This window comes from Lepidochelys kempii, chromosome 3, assembly GCF_965140285.1.
Source record: "Lepidochelys kempii isolate rLepKem1 chromosome 3, rLepKem1.hap1, whole genome shotgun sequence".
Classification (NCBI taxonomy): Eukaryota; Metazoa; Chordata; order Testudines; family Cheloniidae; genus Lepidochelys; species Lepidochelys kempii.
In genome coordinates this window covers 152,948,279-152,968,893 of record NC_136382.1, presented here as the reverse complement: position 1 = coordinate 152,968,893, position 20,615 = coordinate 152,948,279, and the positions used below count along the sequence as shown (strand labels likewise).

At 43.1% G+C, this 20,615-nt stretch overlaps 1 protein-coding gene across 3 annotated transcripts in view; it reads right to left on the bottom strand.

Moving 5' to 3' along the window:
* Positions 1 to 20,615, bottom strand: part of DAAM2 (dishevelled associated activator of morphogenesis 2) — a 243,696-nt gene that overhangs the window by 207,070 nt on the left and 16,011 nt on the right. The window contains exon 1 of one of the 3 annotated variants that reach the window (XM_073338565.2): positions 8,256 to 8,340. The exons of the other annotated variants lie outside the window; for them this stretch is intronic. The gene's annotated coding sequence lies outside the window, so the exon portion shown is untranslated. Of the gene's footprint in view, positions 1 to 8,255; positions 8,341 to 20,615 lie in introns of those variants that run through there. 3 annotated transcript variants of the gene reach the window in all.

The following is a 20,615-nucleotide window of genomic DNA, read 5'->3' as shown; positions in this document are numbered from 1 at the left end:
ACGTGTCTTATTAAACTTTCATACTCGTAAGAGAAATAAATAATTCAGAGGTCTGGCAGAAAAACTTGTGGCCCTCTGGGCTGGGATTCCAGTACTGCTGAGGTTTGGTTTTGGTTCCCAGAATAAATAAGATGACAACAGGCGAGTGCAAAGTGTTGCTCCTTTTGCTCAAGGATCTCAAAAGGACTTCAAAGATTAAACTAACTATACCTCTCTGACTGCACCCCTGTAAGACAGGCGTGAGAGCGAGCGTGTCTGACAGATGAGCAGAGATGAAGGACCAGTCTTCTGAGAGAGTTCAGCTACTGTTTAGGCATTAAAATAAGGGGCTAGATTTTTTTTTTTTTTTTTTTAAAGAGCCCAGGATGTTGAAACTGCTCTTTTGAAAATCCAGCCATAAGTGTCACAATGGGAGTTGCTGGGTGCTGCGCTCTTAGAAATCTGTGCCTAATTGCCAATGCTGAGCACCTGCCAACCTGTGTTGGAACTCTGTTGAAAATCTGGGCCCTCATAACTTTCCCAAAGTAAAATAGCAGGGCAGTAGCAGAACCAGAAATGGAGTCCAAAAACCTCGATCTTTACTCTCCTGCTCTTATCACTACACTTCTGAGAGAGTTTCACACCAGCTCTTTTCTGTCCAAACTAACTGAAGCATCTTAAAAATAAATGAAGCCACTAAAACAAACTGGCCACCGTTCATCTTTATTTTAATTCCACCTACGAAGAATAGCCAAATTAGCTTCCTGAAGCGTGATACCGTCTGGTTGCCTTAGGCCCAACGTTTATGTGCAAAATCTAAAATAAATAGAAGGGATATCATGATTTGTTTTTCTTTTACTGAAAACTTTTGTTTGGACGTAAATATCTCTCAGTAGTGTTTCCAGCCCAAACAGTGCATGCCTTAGTAGTGTGTGAAAGACTGATAGTGAAATGGACAGGTAGTAAAACTGACCGAGTTTGTTTCTCTTTCTAAACTGATGCAGTTAGTAAACAAGCAGCTTAAAGAGTGAAGAATAACTTCAATTTCAAAAATTCTTCCAGATTTAATTGTCTAATGTTCTATAATTTGATGGGACTATATTTAATAGGACAATGCTTTTTTATAGCACAGAGACATAGGCCATAGTAAATAAATACCAACAGGTATCAATGCATAATTTGCAAAAAATGCTTTAAAGTAATCTTTTAAATCTGAATTTGTTGGGGCAACTTTTTTCAGTTTGTCCTAAAATTGTGATTCAGCCTCTTGGCTTTTACTAGAATCTGTACATCACTGACACACATATTCCCTCAACCCTACCTTCAAGTCTAGGTTAAAAAAAAAAATTGTCGTTCATAGACTGATCCTCAAGTCAGACACTAACCACAAAAATTCACAAATCACAGGCTTCCTAAAGGTCCCAAGGATCCCCAGTTGGTCCAAGGGAAGACTGGAGAACCTGGAAACAGATTTTGCAAAGCTTAAAGGAATATGGAAAAAACTACATCAGGAGGACTGAATGCCTCAGGGGGCTAGTAATGGGATACAGAACCTCTCCCCACAAGGTCAGTGGGCCAAAATCAGCTGCAATAATGACCATCTGATGGCTGTTCATATGAAATGAGTTGGAAGAATCTGGTCAGCTCCTAATGAATGAATGAGATGCTGCATAAAGAATAAATAATATTGTGTGATAAGGTAGCACCCAGGGCCCCAATCTGCATTAGCAAGGCACATATAGGCAAACAAGGCCCCTGCTCCAAACAGCCCACAATCTAATTACCATCACAATTGTAACTAATTGTCCTGTTGCTAGCAAAGGATGAAATTGAATAGGGAGACTGAAGGAGACTCTTGGTACTGTAGGTCAGATGGTGGTAGTTAACCTTGTTATTGTCCAAGCTACACTGATTCTGTGGATAAACAGAGGACTTCGGTCTTCAGGGTTGTCTGTTTAGCACCTTCTACCAGAACTAAAAATTCACTTGAAGGAAAAATGAAAACAAAAAACCATGCTCACTTGTGAAGCTGCCCAGGCTTTGGGAAAGATAAGTTTCCCAGCTAGTGAAGTAGAGTTAACTGATTAACATGGGAGCCAATAGAGATACACTGGCCCCAGTTCCTCATACACCTTTCTTTTCAAGTGAATACTGTGTCCTGCTTTTAGGGAGAGAGAGGGGAAAAAGAGGCACATCAAATCAAGTCCCTTCTCATTTTATTAAAGAATCAGATTGCTATAAAATATTTTGTTTTCCTACCAGTAGATAAAATTGCACCTTTAAAATGTTTTCCCCAAAAAGCCATTCATAAGCAAATGCTTAGTTTCCAGTTTATGTTCTTCAGTCAGAATGTTTTAGTTCTAGTAAAATAAACTCCCAAGAAGTGGGAGGAGAAAAAACTCCTTACCCTCATGTCTTTTACCTGCTAGCACATTGCAATATCCTGGCAGCTGTCTAAGTCAAGGGCAGTCAGAGCAAGGGTGAAGTGATAGATACAGTATTTATAAAAACTGCCTCTGTAAGGGATTTGGGGTTTATTTTATTTTTTAAATGAAAAGTTCTTGTGTTATTTTCAGTTTATCTGGCATGTGCTTGGGCTTCATCAGCTGCTGAGACAATCTTTTCCAGAGAGCTGAAATTTACAATGCTTCTCCACGCACTTCCAGTGGATTTCAAAACAAACACAGCTATATGATCATGCCTCTTGGTAGCCAGAGCTAGGTAAGGTTACATGTTCCAATACATTTAGAAAGAAGCTGCAGAGCTAGACATAATGAGGCATGCACACAACATTGGTTAAACCACAAAGCGCCAGCCTAAAGCAATGCCTCTGACACCAGTGGGAAAAGCCGGAGGGAAAAATCAGAAAGACGACTCTCTGCTTGTCCTTAGCCCACCTTCCTATACATGGATATTGCATTGATCTCCCATATTATGTGATGCCTATTCAGGTGATTCCTGCTCACCCACCCCACCACTCAGCCTGCCAAGGACCAAATATGAGACCCAGGAGGAGAGACCAGAGCACAGGCAGCTGAATATGATGAGCGATGAAGGATTAGTTACATTTCCTTTATGTTCCTCTTCACACATCAGCAGTTCTGCCATAAACACCTTAAAATAATAAATAGGACAGCATGAGAGTAAATTGGAATCTAAAAAAAGTTAAGCTCCCCACTTCCAACGATGAAGTTGAGAGATGTGGCGGCACTGACTCAGCAACACCTTGGGCTTTTCCTTTTAATGGGGATGCTTTATAATCTCTGGTCTCTTGAAATTATCTGGTCACAAAAGGGAGTGGGGCTTCCAACAGAGCATTTCCAGTTGGGCCCAGAGACTCTGGAAATCGCTCTGTCCTCCCTCCCTCACTTCATCACCTTGGTCCAAAATAGCCCTAACCTGATGACCTTCTGGACATGCTGCAAAGCCACCACTTATTTGACAGGGGTCTGGGTTTTTGTTTTTTGTTTTTTTTGGGGGGGGAGGGGGGGAGAAGTTTGATTGTATGTTCCTGGAATAGAGAAGGAGTGGGGAAGAGAGGGACTTTCCTGTTGCTTTGTTTTATTGGCTGGCTGAGTTCAGAGTTATTTGACTAGGATTATTTAATGATGCTGGGTGGTCATCATGTCCCTGCAAATTTAGTTAAATGTTAGGGCAGCTAAAAGCTTTGTGTGGGACTAGTTTTCATTGTTGTTTAACTCTAACAAAATGATAAAATCAATCATACATCCACAGACACTGGAGTCCATGGGGAAAACTGCATGGGTGTAAGAGGATGAACAGAACTCAGAACCATAGGCTCTGCCAGTAGAGATGACTAAATACCAGCTGCACTATACCAGCCAGGAGATGGCATAATGAACCCCACATTTGACACAGACATATGTAAGCACTGGCAGATCTGATATAATCCATCCAGAAGGGTCAGTCAGGACTAGCTGCATTTGGGTATCTTCAGCAAAGTTATTCTTGGGAGAACCTAACCCTCCAATCTCTTTCCCTTAATGCCTCCAAATCCTTTTAAATCTCATCTCCTGGCCTTCATCTTCTCTGCAGGTCAATATGGTCTTGTAGCAGCACATGCCAATTATACATTAAATTCAGGATGGTCCCCTGAAGTGCACCAGCAATTCGAGGCCCCCTCCACTATGAAATTTCCATAGACTCTTGGGGCAAAGGTATATTCACACAAGCCACACAGGGCATCAATACACACATAAGCAGGCCTGACAACCCATCCAGTAGATGGCAGTGCTGCAGATTCATAGAAACAAATGTTGGGCTGGAAGGGACCTCAAATACACGTGTTACAATGTTTAAAATTAGACAGTGTAAATCCCATGTTTCTATCCTTCACTCACTCCTCTTTATATTCATAAAGCACCCCTTGTGCAAGATAAAAGGGGCTCGACCAAACTGATAAACAGAGAAGCCCAAATCAAACCAATCCTGTTCAGTTTTATAAACTGATAGCAAATCTTAAAGAGCTAAGCAAGATGCTACTGATATACTGGCTCCTAGAGGTGGAAGTGAGCTACTTGTATCAGGAACTTGCAAAGAGAGCAACCTGGTAAATAAGAAGTCAAGAGATCACGTGAACAGCAGAGAGCAAAGCCAGATCCAACTCTGTTAGGTAAGCACCAAAAACCTTACAGTTCTCTTACTTCTCTCCAGGAACCCAAGGTTGTTCTCAGTGAAGGGCTGCTATGGAAAGCTATAGTAAGCAGACTATGTTAGATGCGAACTTCTTCATTAGGAGCTTAAACAGGAAGACCTGCAAAACAAAGCCTACCAGTCACTGAGCAGAAGTGAACCAGAATTAGGAACTGAATTGTCAGCAACTAGCATAGTAATAACAGGTTTCAGTCTGGCTAGACTCACAAGGTGGTGTCAGTGACAGCTTAACTGAATGTCAGACAAGAGTTCAGGCTTCATAGCAACTCCAAGGACATGGGCGTCCTTTGAAGGGTACAGAAGAGTCCTGTGCTGTTTCAGAAAGTTCAGCATGGGTGACCCTAGAGGCATCAAAACTAGGGGGGAAAAAAAACCATTCAAAGCAACCCAGTTTTATCTGTGCCAGGTTTAAGAAAACAGGAAGGGCATCTGCAAATTTCAGAAATCACACACATATAGCAAATAAAGATGCTGCAATGCAGATGCCAGGATAAGATGTGATTCCATAGGCTTGCTCTACGCTCGAAAATTAGGTCCGTTTAACTATGTTAGTGGTGCGAAAAATCCACATCCACGAGCAGTGTAGTTAAGCCGACCTAAGTCCCCGTGTAGACAGCAGCTTTGTTGACGGAAGAATTCTTCCATCTCTCAGGGAGGTAGATTACTTACACTGATGGAGAACCCTTCCCATTGGCATAGGCAGTATCTACACTGAAGACTGACAGGGGCACAATTGTAGCACTGTAGCATTTTAAGCATAGAGAAGCCCAGTGCCTAGTGCAAAATAAAGCAGACCCTAAAGTAGAGTCTTATGGAACATAAGTAGTAGCTGGGGTCAGTTACTCTGGACTGTTTCAATTCCAGGGATAAATTGGGGACTTCAGTCTGAGGATTTAGTAAACTGGAAAACAATAACTGGATGAAAATCTACATGTACTGACCAGTCATGTTGACCAAGAGAGTAGACAGGGAGATGCAGCTGATAATCATTTAACCTAATCAGTAGTCAGCAGAGAAGAGAGAGAAGTCAAGTTGTTATGGATACCCCCACCAAGCGAACAGTCTGGCTGCCAGGAGGAAGGTCAGCAGGAGGCAAATTCACCCCAGTGTTTGATAGCTTTATCCACATTCTCAGCTAAACGTGCTACACCAACCACTAAGTTTCATGAGCAGACAGAGAAAGTTGCTGCTGCATAGAGGTGAATCAATAGTCCCAAACAGAGGGAGATCCAGCCCTTGTAGTAAAGTTACCAAGACAACATTTTCTCCAGGGCATCCTAGCAACCAATCAGTCAGGGTTTCTTTCCTGCTCTGGGATTAGTCAAGTAATTTACAACTTCACCTCGTACTTGTGGCAGCTCTTTCACCTCCCTGAGAAGGCTCAAATATCCTACACAATGATAGAAGGACAGCAACACCTCCAGCTAAGTAATGCAATGAGGCAAATTGTTTAAAGCAGAGTAGTAAAAGAAACTAGATCACTGAAATGCAAAGTAAGCAGCACCTAGACAGCTGGCCTGTGCCCACTAGAGAAAGCAGCAAATCAGCATTATCTTTTAAAGAGAGAACAAATGAACAAGAAAGTTTAGGGGAAAATCCTACCTTGGAAACTACACCATGTACCCACTTCTCATCCATGGAAGACAGACTACCTGCCTAGTGTCTGAAAACCCACTACCCCTTGGACATGTTCTCCCCCAATGACTCTCTCAGATCCTCTTGCAGTTCAGCAATGTGACTGCAGCTCATGTGCACCACCGCCCCAGCACACGGAACAGCGCTCTGAAAAAGTCAATGAAATGTGGTCACAGGGTGTCTGAATGAGCGATTTCACACAGTCATTCACCCTGTTTTAATCCACTTTTCCCGTAATGGCTTACATTGAGGATTCAGAGACTGTCTGAATCAAGTAGCAGGAGTGAAAGTTAGGAACCTCAGACTGTCATACAGCTCAAGACAGACCAGTACAAAAGTCACAGATCCCAATACAAACAGACACTATGATTACCTTTGAATTTGATATGGCAGCTCAGACCCTTCTCTAACTAACGCATAATTGTATTAGTTATAGTAACATTTTGTCCTATCCCAGACTTACATTCATACCCCTATGAGGTAGCTAAGTATTTTTAAACTCCATCCATGTGTATATATGGTATTTTATTATATGCTCTAACCTTTATTTAATAGAGAGGTAAAATGAGACTCAAAATGGTTAAGAGACTTGTCCAGAACAATGCAGCATAACTGGTACAGCTGGGAACAGAACCTATTCTCAATTGGCCACTCCACTCCCTGTCCTCTGCCTCTCCCTCCCCAATTCTAACCACTTGACAATATTTCAGACATGGAAATGATATTGAGGAGTCAGGACTCCTTGGTTCTAGGTCTCCTTCACCTGCACTAATCACTCGACCGTATCGGAGACGAACTGTTTTCAGACTCAGTGGTCAACTTCCTACCTGCAACTTGGTTAACATTGAATTAGACCTTCTTGAAAGAAGCATGTGTCAGATATTCTAATAAACCTTTTAGATTAGGCACCATCCTTCCTCTTCCTTACCCAGGCTGAATCTACATATGCAGCACAACACACAACAAAGTGCCACCAACATTAAACATTTTGCACATTTGCTTTAGTAGCTGGTGTGTAGCACTATTTCTCTGCAGTACTCAAAAAGCTGTCAGTGGGTAAAACACAAGAAAATATCAATTAAAAATTTAACTCCTTTCAGCCATGAGTCTGGAATCTTATTTTTATAAGCAGGTTCTGATTTGATTGACAGAAGTTTTATTCTTGTAACAATTCAAATCATTAACCTACTTTTGTCCCCCGAAGTGCAAAAAATCAAGCCACTGAATAGATGCACCTACCTTTGGATGCTATACTTTAGAGGTTGCTGTATAGATGTATCTTTTTTACCAGTTTATCACCATTAAGTTATTCACAAATGAGTTTTACCAACTTCCCTGGCCAGTTTACTGTGAATTGTTACCAGATGCAGCAACACCGCCCTCTGTCTGTCACTGAGAAAATGGCATTTTATGGCACTGCCTACCCTTCCAGATCTACCAATATATTTTATCTGAAACGAATCAACATCTATTCGCCACTTGCTTAAAAGCAGTTTAAAATCTGATGGCTTTTAAAGATGTTGTTGACAGCAATCTATCCCTTCTACAGTCAACTGCAATATTATTTAAAAATTGCAGAACATGAAATGTTTAACCTTTTAAAGTAAATGACAAGTCACTTTATTTCAAACACCTTGATATTTTTTAAGATTGCCCTCTTCAATCATCCTTAATACAAAAGCCAATTAGAGCTCTTACCAGCTTCCTCCCCACTACACAGAAGCACTCGCTGGCTTTCCCCTTCCAGCTCCTGCAGCCAAGTGTTAATGTGGAAAAGGGATTTTAAAATAGAAAGGAGCAACAAATGCTCGAGATCTACTTTACATTTTTATTTTCCCCTCATGTTTTCCCAGCTGTTCTGTTCAGAAGACAATATAAAAAACCCAACTGCCTGCAAAGAATATTAAAAATAAAGAGACTTGAAAGCTGCAGTCCAAAGAGGAGGATGTGACTTTAGTTTGACTTACCAATTTTATCCAGCTGTATGTTTTCCTACTTGCTTTTTACAGCAGCTGAGCTCAGTGCTCAGGAACGTCCATCCTGTGTCAGAGAGCCAGGCAGGAGTACTGATCTCCACGCTGGATGTTACTGCGTGAGCTGCAGATGGGGTGGTTGCGTGTGTGTGTGTGTGTGTACACTGTATTCGGATAAAGATCAAGAACTGTTTCCCATTCCACAGCCCAGCTACAGTGCTACAAGCTTTAGGAGGCAGGGCCTTTCTCTGCTACTGTGCTACACTTTCTTAAAGAGACAAGCTCCAGCTTGACAGGCAGTACCAATGAACAGACTCTTGAAAAAAACCTGAATGGAATGGTGTTTGGAGCAGGAGAGGTGGGAGTTGGGTTCTCATTGTCTAAGACCTGGCTGATATCCATCAGGATATGAAATAGTTTCCTACATGGTTCATTAACAACAACAAGACTTTAGTCTTCCACGCAGCCTTTCATTCAACGCTGTCAGAGCATTTTTCAAAGGCGGGTAGGAATTATTATGCAGACAGGAAAGCTGAGACAGAGAGGTTGAGCTATTTGCTCAACATCACCTGGCAAATCTGTGGCAGAGATGGGACTAGAATGCAGGGGTCCCAACTCCAGGTACCTGATCTAAACACTAGAGCACACTAACCCCTCCCCCCACCCCAGTGAAGAATGGCTGACTATATACATACATGTTATCCAATTATCCAATCAGGGATGGCTGCAAGTGACTCACATTACATTGTCCTTAAAAGTATTTACTCCCTTGTAGGGTAGAGTATATTTTAACAAATGCAAACCTATAATTTCCCAGTTTCTTCACTCTCTCATTCTGAAAATAACTTTAGTCTGGTAGCGATCCACTGTTTCCAAGGGATTTTCTATTCCCCAGCTTCCCATCCAGGAGATGTGCGTGTTTTAAGTGTACCATACCTTAACATGGAAGGAGTTGCTCCCTCTGATGATTAGGGGGCAAAGCTGAGAGTCCAACCCCAGTAAAAGTTACAGACAGAGTAACACTATGTTTCCAACTAAAGATTATGTTTATCCTTCCTTTTGTTCTTTTCCTTAAATCACAAATATAAGTAATCCAGCCTGAAAGTACACGGTTTACTCTTTGTATATGGAAAGCACTGACTCTTTGTACAATAACTAAACAATAAGAAACCACCACCAACCAAAACAAATTACAAGAAAAAACTACATTAAAATAAAGTCTGATCGAGCCACAAAAAGGCAGGACATATTACAGTGAAAGAAAAAGCAACATCACCTGAAAAGCAATATCTTCAAAGGAACTAGTTAGAGGAGACAAAGTGGGGCCAATTCACGGCTGCCCTGTGCCTTGAGCAGTCATTTGCTCTAGTGCAGAGTGGGTGAACATCATGACTATTGCAGTGTGTTAGCATGTCACACCCATTTTGCACAATGGTGACAATTACAAAAGGTGCAGGGCACTAGTGACCCAGACCCTTCACAAATGGGCTCAGTGGATGCCAGCTAACCAGAGGGAAGGTGGGGTCTTGCACTGCAAGTTGAGAAGCCATCCAACCACTCTATGAAATTATGAACTTCGGCACTAATAGCCAAGTGTTAAGCCACCAGGGCCCATCATCATTCTTCTAGCCTGAGCTCTGCTACCAGCCTTGGCCGCATGCCGGAGAAAGTGTATATGATTTATACATTAAATTAGCATCAGTTACTCAGAGGGGAAAAAGGCCTTCCCATATCCCAGTTCCCACACCAGTGTGCTAGTCCTCTCCTCCCACAGTTTTCCCACTCCCCATGCCATTAGTCCCCTGCTCCCAGCCCCTCAGCTCCTCCTCCAAGCTAGGCAGTTTTCAGCAACTGCTGCTCTTCCCCTTCCCCTACCAGCTGTTCAGTGTGCCTAGCTCAAGACTCCTCCCCTAGCTCCCTTTGAGATCTCATTGGAGGTAAGGCACTGATTGACTAACAAGGGGAGAAGGCAGGGAGACCCAAGGTCCAGGACAGAGGGCCTGGAGCCAGAGATTTAGCAGGGAGGCTGGAAAAAAACCTGAAGCTTCTGGACAAAGGTCATGGGTTTGGCAGGTTTGCATGCTACTAAGTCTCCCTTCTCACCCTGGCACCTTGTACCGTACCTATGCTGTGTGTTTACATAAGAAACTGCATCTCAGTCTGCTCCTCATGAGAGGGAAACAAGAGACCATAGGGACCCCGACCAGGTTATACAAATCCTGCACGGGACTCTCAGTTTAGCACACAACTGTGTGCAATATGTACAGAACGAGATGGCAGAGCAGGAACATTGCCAAGTACAAATATTTGATGGGGATGGACACCAAAGATGGAGAAGAATTACAGTACTGAAGAGGGGTAACCTCCCATGAGAAGGGACGGAGGCTCCACTGCAAGGCACTTCTACAACCAGACTGGCCAAAACACCAGAAACTGCCCTGTAAGGGACAATCCTGCACTATCCCCATTCAGAGGGACTGGATGATCTGGCACGTCTCCATTTCCAACATTTATGTGCCTAAGCATGGATTTGAGCATCCAAATGTGGGATTTGGCTGTTCTATTAATAATTAGATCAGGACTCATGGGTTCTACTCCTGGCTTTGAGGCAGGGGGGAGAATGGTGTTTAATGGTTAGAGAAAAGGACTGGGACTTAAAGGTTCTGCTTTCTGTTTCCAGCTTTACCACTAACTCAATGTGTGACACTGGGAAAATCTTCTAACTGCTCTGTGGCTCAGTTTCCCCAACTATAAAATCATAGAATCATAGAATATCAGGGTTGGAAGGGACCCCAGAAGGTCATCTAGTCCAACCCCCTGCTCGAAGCAGGACCAATTCCCAGTTAAATCATCCCAGCCAGGGCTTTGTCAAGCCTGACCTTAAAAACCTCTAAGGAAGGAGATTCTACCACCTCCCTAGGTAACGCATTCCAGTGTTTCACCACCCTCTTAGTGAAAAAGTTTTTCCTAATATCCAATCTAAACCTCCCCCACTGCAACTTGAGACCATTACTCCTCGTTCTGTCATCTGCTACCATTGAGAACAGTCTAGAGCCATCCTCTTTGGAACCCCCTTTCAGGTAGTTGAAAGCAGCTATCAAATCCCCCTTCATTCTTCTCTTCTGCAGGCTAAACAATCCCAGCTCCCTCAGCCTCTCCTCATAACTCATGTGTTCCAGTCCCCTAATCATTTTTGTTGCCCTTCGCTGGACTCTCTCCAATTTATCCACATCCTTCTTGAAGTGTGGGGCCCAAAACTGGACACAGTACTCCAGATGAGGCCTCACCAATGTCGAATAGAGGGGAACGATCACGTCCCTCGATCTGCTCGCTATGCCCCTACTTATACATCCCAAAATGCCATTGGCCTTCTTGGCAACAAGGGCACACTGCTGACTCATATCCAGCTTCTCGTCCACTGTCACCCCTAGGTCCTTTTCCGCAGAACTGCTGCCTAGCCATTCGGTCCCTAGTCTGTAGCTGTGCATTGGGTTCTTCCGTCCTAAGTGCAGGACCCTGCACTTATCCTTATTGAACCTCATCAGATTTCTTTTGGCCCAATCCTCCAATTTGTCTAGGTCCTTCTGTATCCTATCCCTCCCCTCCAGCGTATCTACCACTCCTCCCAGTTTAGCATCATCCGCAAATTTGCTGCGAGTGCAATCCACACCATCCTCCAGATCATTTATGAAGATATTGAACAAAACCGGCCCCAGGACCGACCCTTGGGGCACTCCACTTAATACCGGCTGCCAACTGGACATGGAGCCATTGATCACTACCCGTTGAGCCCGACAATCTAGCCAGCTTTCTACCCACCTTATAGTGCATTCATCCAGCCCATACTTCCTTAACTTGCTGACAAGAATACTGTGGGAGACCGTGTCAAAAGCTTTGCTAAAGTCAAGAAACAATACATCCACTGCTTTCCCTTCATCCACAGAACCAGTAATCTCATCATAAAAGGCGATTAGATTAGTCAGGCATGACCTTCCCTTGGTGAATCCATGCTGGCTGTTCCTGATCACTTTCCTCTCATGCAAGTGCTTCAGGATTGATTCTTTGAGGACCTGCTCCATGATTTTTCCAGGGACTTTTTGAGGTGAGGCTGACTGGCCTGTAGTTCCCAGGATCCTCCTTCTTCCCTTTTTTAAAGATAGGCACTACATTAGCCTTTTTCCAGTCATCCGGGACTTCCCCGGTTCGCCACGAGTTTTCAAAGATAATGGCCAATGGCTCTGCAATCACAGCCGCCAATTCCTTCAGCACTCTCGGATGCAACTCGTCCAGCCCCATGGACTTGTGCACGTCCAGCTTTTCTAAATAGTCCCTAATAGATACCTTAAAACTAACCTACAACACTGGGGTGTTGTGAGGAGGAGTTAATTCATATTTGTAAAGTGCTTTCACAGCCTTGGAGGAAAGCAGCTATAGAAGACAGAGTTTGGCTATTATTAAGAGCTCCTGCTGCCTCCCTGAAGACAGAAAAGTGTTCTGTTTAGCAAGACAACAACCAATCCTATAGCCCTTACTCCCAGGGGTATCCCCATTGATAGGTGTCAATACACAAGCAGCAACCGTATACATTCAGGAGAAATGAATTATTTTAGATCAAGGGGTAACAATAAAACCAAGGAAAAGAATCTCTGAACAAGAGCTTTGTGTGTGTGTCTCCCTCTAACTCAAAAACTCTGTCTCAACATGGCAGCCACCTCTGCAGATAAGCAGCTTCCTTAGAAATGTAAGGGTGCAGAATAAAACAAATGAGGTCAACAAAGAAATCAAGGAACTACTTAGTTACTGAGGGATTGGGTCCAAAACTATATATATTTTCAGGTTCTATACTATGACAACAGAATCTATTATTCATGTATTTTTAGGATAACAGAATGTGAGTGAAATCATAGACCCATTGACTTCAGAATTTAACCCCATATTGCTTACTTTCTCAGCTGTTCCTGCTGCTTCCCAACCTGAAAATCACAATCCTGTGCTGAGGGCATTATGATCATTTCCTTAGTAATCAGGTTTGATAGCTCAGACAAGGGGTTATTAATCCAGATAGAGAAGAAACAGGATCATATCAAGTGATAAAGAAACAAAAGTTCAGTTGGGTCCATAGTGAAAGGAAAAGTCAGGGAGAACAGGCATTTTAAGATGATCAGTTATGCCATACACAAAAATAATTGATTCCACATTGAATGCCCTGTACAGGTTTCTGTGAAATGTCACATTGCCTTTGGAGATCTAAATTGTTTGTTCAGTCCATTCTCAAAACAAAGGGACGGGGCATTATTAATCTGAGAACAAAGGTGCCCATTGTGAATGGAGCTCCAGTGCCAGGCTCCCTGCTCCAACCAGCAAGGGGATTAAACACCACGGCTCTATGGCCAAGGCTGAGTGCCATGCCTCACACTATCACTCTCAGGCTGCTACCAGGCTCAGTGACCCTCTTACTGCTCAATCACTGCAGGCTACAAAACTAGCAAGTCTTTATTTTAATCGCTTCTCTGCAGAGACTGATTCTGCATGTCCCCCTTTCTAAAACACCATGCAGAGCTATGAGTGTCTCCTGGCTATGCTGTGCTGAGTACATGCAGAAAGGTTGGTACTGCACTGCCAGTGTGCATGACAATGCCAGTGAGGGTGGCATTATGTTTCACCATATTGCCACCAGAAGTATCAGTTCCCTTGGAAAGGGCAGCACTGGGAAATATATTGACAATACAGACATTCATATAGCTTCATTTAGTTACCTGAACTCTTTTTATTAGAGGTGTTGGGACGAATCCAAAAATCCAGATCTAAGGGTTTGATCCTGCTCCTATGGACTTTAATGGTGCAGGATCAGGGTCAAAATACCCCTGACTTTGGGAGGCTTGAGTTTCAGGTTCAAACTTTTCACCTTGACCCATCTCGATAAGGGATCAAACCTCAATCCCAGACCCGAGCACCCTTTAAATAAATTGGGATTTGGAGCTGGATTCAGCTATTCTATCAGATGGAAAGTTAAAACATTAACACAATTGGTAGGTTTTGTAGTTTTCCAGTTGGCCAGAATGGTGCGTATGTGTCTGACACTGTCCCAGAACATACTTCTAATGAAATGCTTGAAATGGAGATTGATTTGTTGGTCTACTTCCTTTTTAGAGCACCTGCAGCACCACTGACACTAGCATACTATGGAAAGAGGGTTTATAGTTAATTGCCGCTGCTAGAAGAGTAAAAGTTATTTGTTGTTGGTCCAGTATGAAGAAAGGAGGTTTGCTTAGTTTCTCAATGAATATTTAAAAAAGGTGAATATTAATAAAAAAAAATAGTATCTAGAGCCAGAAGTCCCTCCAGATTAGTAACAGATACAAAGTAATTCAAAGTGCTGGGCCTCAACAACTGGACAGCATCCTTTGTTCAAAGGAAGTCCATATAAGAACTACCTAATTACTTGTAGCAGTCCTCACAGTACTACAAAGGGTACTCAGCTGCTCCAACACAAATATACTAGCCCAAATATTGCTCTGCTAAATTAAAGTCTGCTTTGACATCACAGAAGGGCCTGAACCACAACATTCAGCTCCAAACCTGAATGTTCCCAAAGTTGGGGGACGTTTCAACCCAGGGTTAGGGATTGGCCAGTCATAAAAATTCAGGCCAAGCCAAACACTAAGTTCAGATCTGAATCCAAAGGGTTTTTTTGGATCTGGGGTATTGGTTTGGGCCTTCTTGTAGATGGCACATTGCAGCTTCCTCTCTAAGTTCCAGTCTCCCCCTTCCACACTCATTTCCTCCTCCCTTCCCAGACCCCTTTTAAACCTCTTATTCTCTATCTATTTCGATTTTGTAAGTGGCCTGTGTGAGCTAAGGCAGCTGAGCCTGGAGCAAGGGGGGAAGCAGAGCTGGCACTACTAGAGCAGCTGGGGAAGGGGTCAAAAGGCATCCTTTTATTTTTAGCTAGTGGAAAAAAGTTTCCAAACTACTGGAAGAATGAAGGTGGGGGTGACCTAGCTAGGAATGAGTAAAAACTAAACCTTTCTAAAAGTAAAATTGTCTCCTTAGTTGATTCCTGTAACTGGGCCCACTGCCTCCCATGCACCCCTTCATGGCATAGAGGCATACTACAGGCAAGCTGACTCAGTTTCCCCTCTTGGACTGTTCAAATAGAAGCTTCCTTCAGGCTTTTTCCTTGGTCAGAAACACTTCACCTTGGGGACCAGGTTTATACATCTAAAACAAACTGCAAATAATACTCAACATCCCCAAACAAAGTCCACACAACACAAGATTTCTCTTCATCCTCCCTGCCCAAGGCCTTTCCAGTCTCTCCCAAGCCCCCCCAATCTCAGGTTCTCCTCAGTAGGCACCTTTCCTTACTCACCACAATTTCCTGCACTTCCCCCTTCACTGTAGCCAGCTGCTGCCCTTTCTAGGGAATTGCCTGATTCAACCCAGGTGTGCCTCATTCCATAATCAGGGTTGGCTAGCCCATAAGGGGCAAGCCTCCCTGTTACACTTCCCTTACAGTTGAATTACAGCTGCTCAGACTTTACTTCTGCCTCAAAGTTAATGAAGCACAGATCATTGCTTTGTGAAATAGAGCACTTCTCCAATGACCCCCTCACTGCTGTGTGCTTATTTCATTTATATACTCTCCTCCCTCCCAGAAAAAGAGATTGGCATTGGGACTTAGACTCCTAAGTGCCTAAATGCCTTTTGAAAATGAGATTTAGACTCCTAAATCAGTTAGGCATTGTAATACTGAACCCAGCAATGCCTAAGTACCTTTAAAACTCTGGGCCTAAGAGACTAATGCAGTTCCCAGCTATGCACACACAGTGCCCAGTGACTTCCAGGGATATACCCACAGTATATGTGAAGAAGGAATTGAAACCTAATATACATGAACACAGAACATAAGCATCTCCATACTGGTCAGACCAATGGTCCATCTTAGCCCAGTATCCTGTCTTCCGATGGTGGCCAATGCCAGATGCTTTCAAGGGAATGAATAGAAGAGGGCAATCGTCAAGTGATCTGTCCCCTGTCATCCAGTCCCAGCATCTGGCAGTCAAGTCAAATCAATAAATCCATGAAAACAAGAAGCAACAACCTATGAAGTGTCTGAGGGCATCTCACTACAGAACCAGAGAAAAGTCATTTATCTCTGGGTTGGAGGACATTCCTAGTCTTGGCTCAAACACCAGGGAAGATCGTTTGGTCTGGCTGAGTTCCACTGGAGAGGGAAGAAAAAATGGCTTTAAGCTGCCTTTGTTGCTCCCTGGTCAGGGGTAGCTTTGACCAAGTGTGTGACTTAGAGCAATCCCAGGGCTGCTGTAAACTATACCCACCTGTCTATGACCTCTAAGATGCTGTTCAAACAGCCAGGGAACTTAGAAGTGTTCCAGCCACATGTTCTATTGCTTGACCTTACTGCCCTCCACAGTGGGGGCAGGGCATGGGAATGTAGTAGAGCTACTGTACCATCCTTACACCACCAGGAATTCCTCTCCAGTCACAGGGAATTCCCAAGTAGCCAGATCTATGAGGGTTCTATCTGCTTTGCATCATCTGAGAGTAACTGGAGCAGGTTACTGGCCCAGTAACTCCTTCTCTGATCTTTGGCAAGCCACTTAAAAATCTCTGTTAAATGGGGACAACAGTACCTTCCTCTGTCCCTACTTTGTGTAAATATTAGAAGGATTAGTTAGTGAATGTGGGTACAGTGTGCCATGTAAATTTTAAATACTAATATTCTGTAGCATTTACAGGCAATTTCAGTGGCAGAACTGATCCCTAGTAAGAGCCTGTGATCTATTAGGAAAGAAGCTGATCTTATTATAGCAATGGATGATAAATGACATTTATTCTCAAACCACTCTGCTGCCAAGCTCTTCATCAGTTTTTGGTATTGTGCCATATTTAACCCACCCTGATTTTCCTGGACATGGCATGACTTCCCATCACACAGAAATTGTCCTACTCTGTGACGCGCACTTTCCTGAAGAACACTTGGCTTTCCTTACAGGAATTCCTGTATACTTAGGAGTCCTGGAAATGTGACAACGTTCCTATGGAAAGGTGGCTCTGTGTTCTTAGGCATGGGGTGCTGAGTTGTTCACTTGAAAAGCTGGTTGATCTCGAGGGGTGGACAGGAGGAGAAAGGAGGGGTTTAAAGCGGCTTTGCTATACTTGGCAGGATGACTTTTAGTGCATTAGGAATAATGCAGAGAGGCGCTAAGTGGTACACAAGTGATTAACAGTGAGACTGCATAGTTCCAGAAACAAAAACCTACATTGATATTTGGTGAAGGGACTGACTGAGGCCCGGTCAACACTTAAAATTTAGATCAACACCCCTGCGTTGCTCAGGAGTGTGAAAAATTCACAGCTCTAAGTGCCATAGGTATGCTGGCCTAACCCCCTGGGGTAGATGTGGCTGGGCTGATGGAAGAATCCCTCTGTCGACCTAGCTACTGCCACTCAGAGGGGTGGAGTTCCTACAGTGACAAAGAAAACCCCTTCTATCACTGTAGGAAGCGTCCACACTATGGGACTACAGCGGCATTGCTACAGCGTCATAGCTGTGCTGCTGTAGCGTAGACACGACCTGAGATAAGAAGAGAGGCACACCCAGACCCTGCTAGACTTAGTTCCATCAGTGGTAATGTGAGCCAGTAGGAGATTCAGTATGTTTCAGGAGAGCAGCACACATTTATCTAGGACAGGGGCCCTGATTCTCTACTCTTGTAGACCAGTTTTATACCAGTGTAACTCTGTTGAAATCAACAATTACACTGGCTTAAAACTAGGATAAGAGAGTGAGAATCAGGGCCTAGATTCACACTCAGCTGTGGAGCAGACGCCTAGAACCATTATTAACTTGAGGAATACTGCCCATGAAGAAAAAGAAACCAATTGCCTGAGAGGAGGTCCATGTTGTCAATCATGATGAATTACTTACCTTTGGTAAAGCACTTTAAAGATGTATTGTGCTGATTATTAATAGTGATGGAAAGTAAACATGTCCCTCTGCAACACATGGAATCGAGATGAAACTATTAGCAATTGGATTAAGCCTGAGTCCTGGGGCCTCATTCACCATTGACTGCACCTTGTGCAGTCATTCACACCTGTGTAATGCCAGTACCATCCTGATCTGGTAGCATTTTACACCCACATTGCGCCTTGTCAATGACATCTCAAGATGCAGGGATCATAGAGTCAGTCCCTTTCCCTTCTCAACATTTCCATTCCTGGATGATGGAGACAGCATGAGAAGAGCAGATCTGTTATTTCAGCCCCTTAGAAGACTCCTGCAAACACCATAAAAAAACCTAAATGCCAATACAAATTCCAAGACTTAAGCATTGATCACAGTTTATGAAGAACTTTAGCGTACAGCCCTATTAGCAACACAGAGCCTCCTCCCTACAAACCAAAGCCTTGTAGGATTTTAAATTTCAGTGAGGAAGAAGATGGAGGAGAGGCAGCTCTTGTCCCAGGGAGTTAAAAGAGTGTTTTGTTTGCACTGGAGTCCATGGTGAGTCAAAACAAGAAAAATATTAACTCCACAGAATCAAGCAAGTTATTGAGCTATCGCTTCCAATCAGCCAGAAAAGATCTTCTCTTCTTATTCCTTAGCTTAAAAGAGAAAGTTCAACCTAAAAGCCTCCCCATCTTCACTACAACTATTACCAAGACCAACTTACAAAACTTGTTCTCAGGCCTAGCTACAACAGTGCAAAAAATTGGAGCGTAGATCCCAGCTGCTGGGATATGGTTATACCCTGTCTGCACTACCTTGCTGTAACTGGGTGAGTGGAAAACCATCTTGTAATGAGTCCCCATATTTGGTTATAATAGACAAGATGTTCACTGTGAATAATATAATACAAATTTAAGAAACAAATAAATAAATAACTCCTCCTCCGGCCCCCCGGGCTCCCAAAAAACAAATCAGAACTAACCTGGGTGATCCCTACAGATCCTGTTTTCCTCTCCTCACTCCCTCTGTTTCGGGTCTGTACATTAAGTTCAGGACTGCATGGCACCAGTGTAAGAAAAGCCCACCTTCAGATGATTTAGTGCAGCTTTTATGGCAGTGAAGGTGTTCTGCTGGAGAAATAATAACAAAAAACTAGGTCCCCCTAGTGTTCTGTTGCTGTGGAAAGTACACTGGTTCACTTGCTTCCAAGAGAAGTTACAAAAATCGCATTTCTGTCTAGGTTCTCTTATGGCCCTCATCACTGCAGTGAGGGGCTTGATCCTGCAAGGTTCTGATCATTCTGGCCCTGATCCAGCAGCTTATTTAAGCACATGCTTAACTTTAAATGTTTTAATAATTCTATTGATTTTAATGGGGCTATTCATGTGTTTAAAGTTAAGCATATCCTTAAATGTTTTGCTGGTTTGGGCCCAAGAGCTTAACACATTGCAGGATCAAGCCCTATCTGAGCACCTCAGCAACATCACCAAGATCTTTACAGTAGCTACAGTGACAGGGACAACCTTTCATTCAATACATTTAGCCACCAACCTTCAGTATGGTGAAACTATCTTAAATACTGACAGGAAGAAAAAAAACATCTGCATGAAAAGTTTAACATAGACCAAGTTGTTTATTTAATAGATGGCTCTGTCTGTCTGTCTTAGGCTTTATAGGTATCAGCCACTTTAGACAGATGAATGCTTGTATCCATTATTCAAGAGAAGCCCTAAATTATTACAAATTATTGTTACAAATTATTTTTATTAATCAGTTTATTCTGTTAAAAAAAAAGAAGCCAAATCATTCTGCTCCAAGACATTCCCTGAATGCTGCTGTACTATTGCCATTCTGAGAAATACCATCAGAGTGACCTTCTCCTTGTTCTGTTCCCATGGCATTTCACTGAACAGTTTTAAGAGAAACTTCATTAAAGTCATAGGAGTCTGTTCTCTCATGGGTCCATTCACATAATTCTCAACAATGTTAACCTTTTGGAGACTGCAGACTCATAGGGCCTGATTCTCTACTTCATTACCCCAACTCTATATAACTCCACTGATTTTAATGGATGCCACATTAAAAACTCTGGAGACAGAAGTCCTCTATTTAACCTCAAAACTGATACAGTACAGACAGCAATGCTACCATTTCCCCTCCAAATCACCCCACCACACTTCCTCATCTTGTCCTTTAGTGACTTCCCCTCAGATAAAATAACAGAGTAGCCTACATGGCCCATTTAGTCCTGGGCCTCCGCACAATTGACAGTAGTGGTGACGGCTTTTGTGAGGTGGACATTGGGCCACTGGAAACTGGACTAAGCTGCTGCTACCTCAATACTAAGGTACACTGAAGAGCATAAAGTAGCAGGG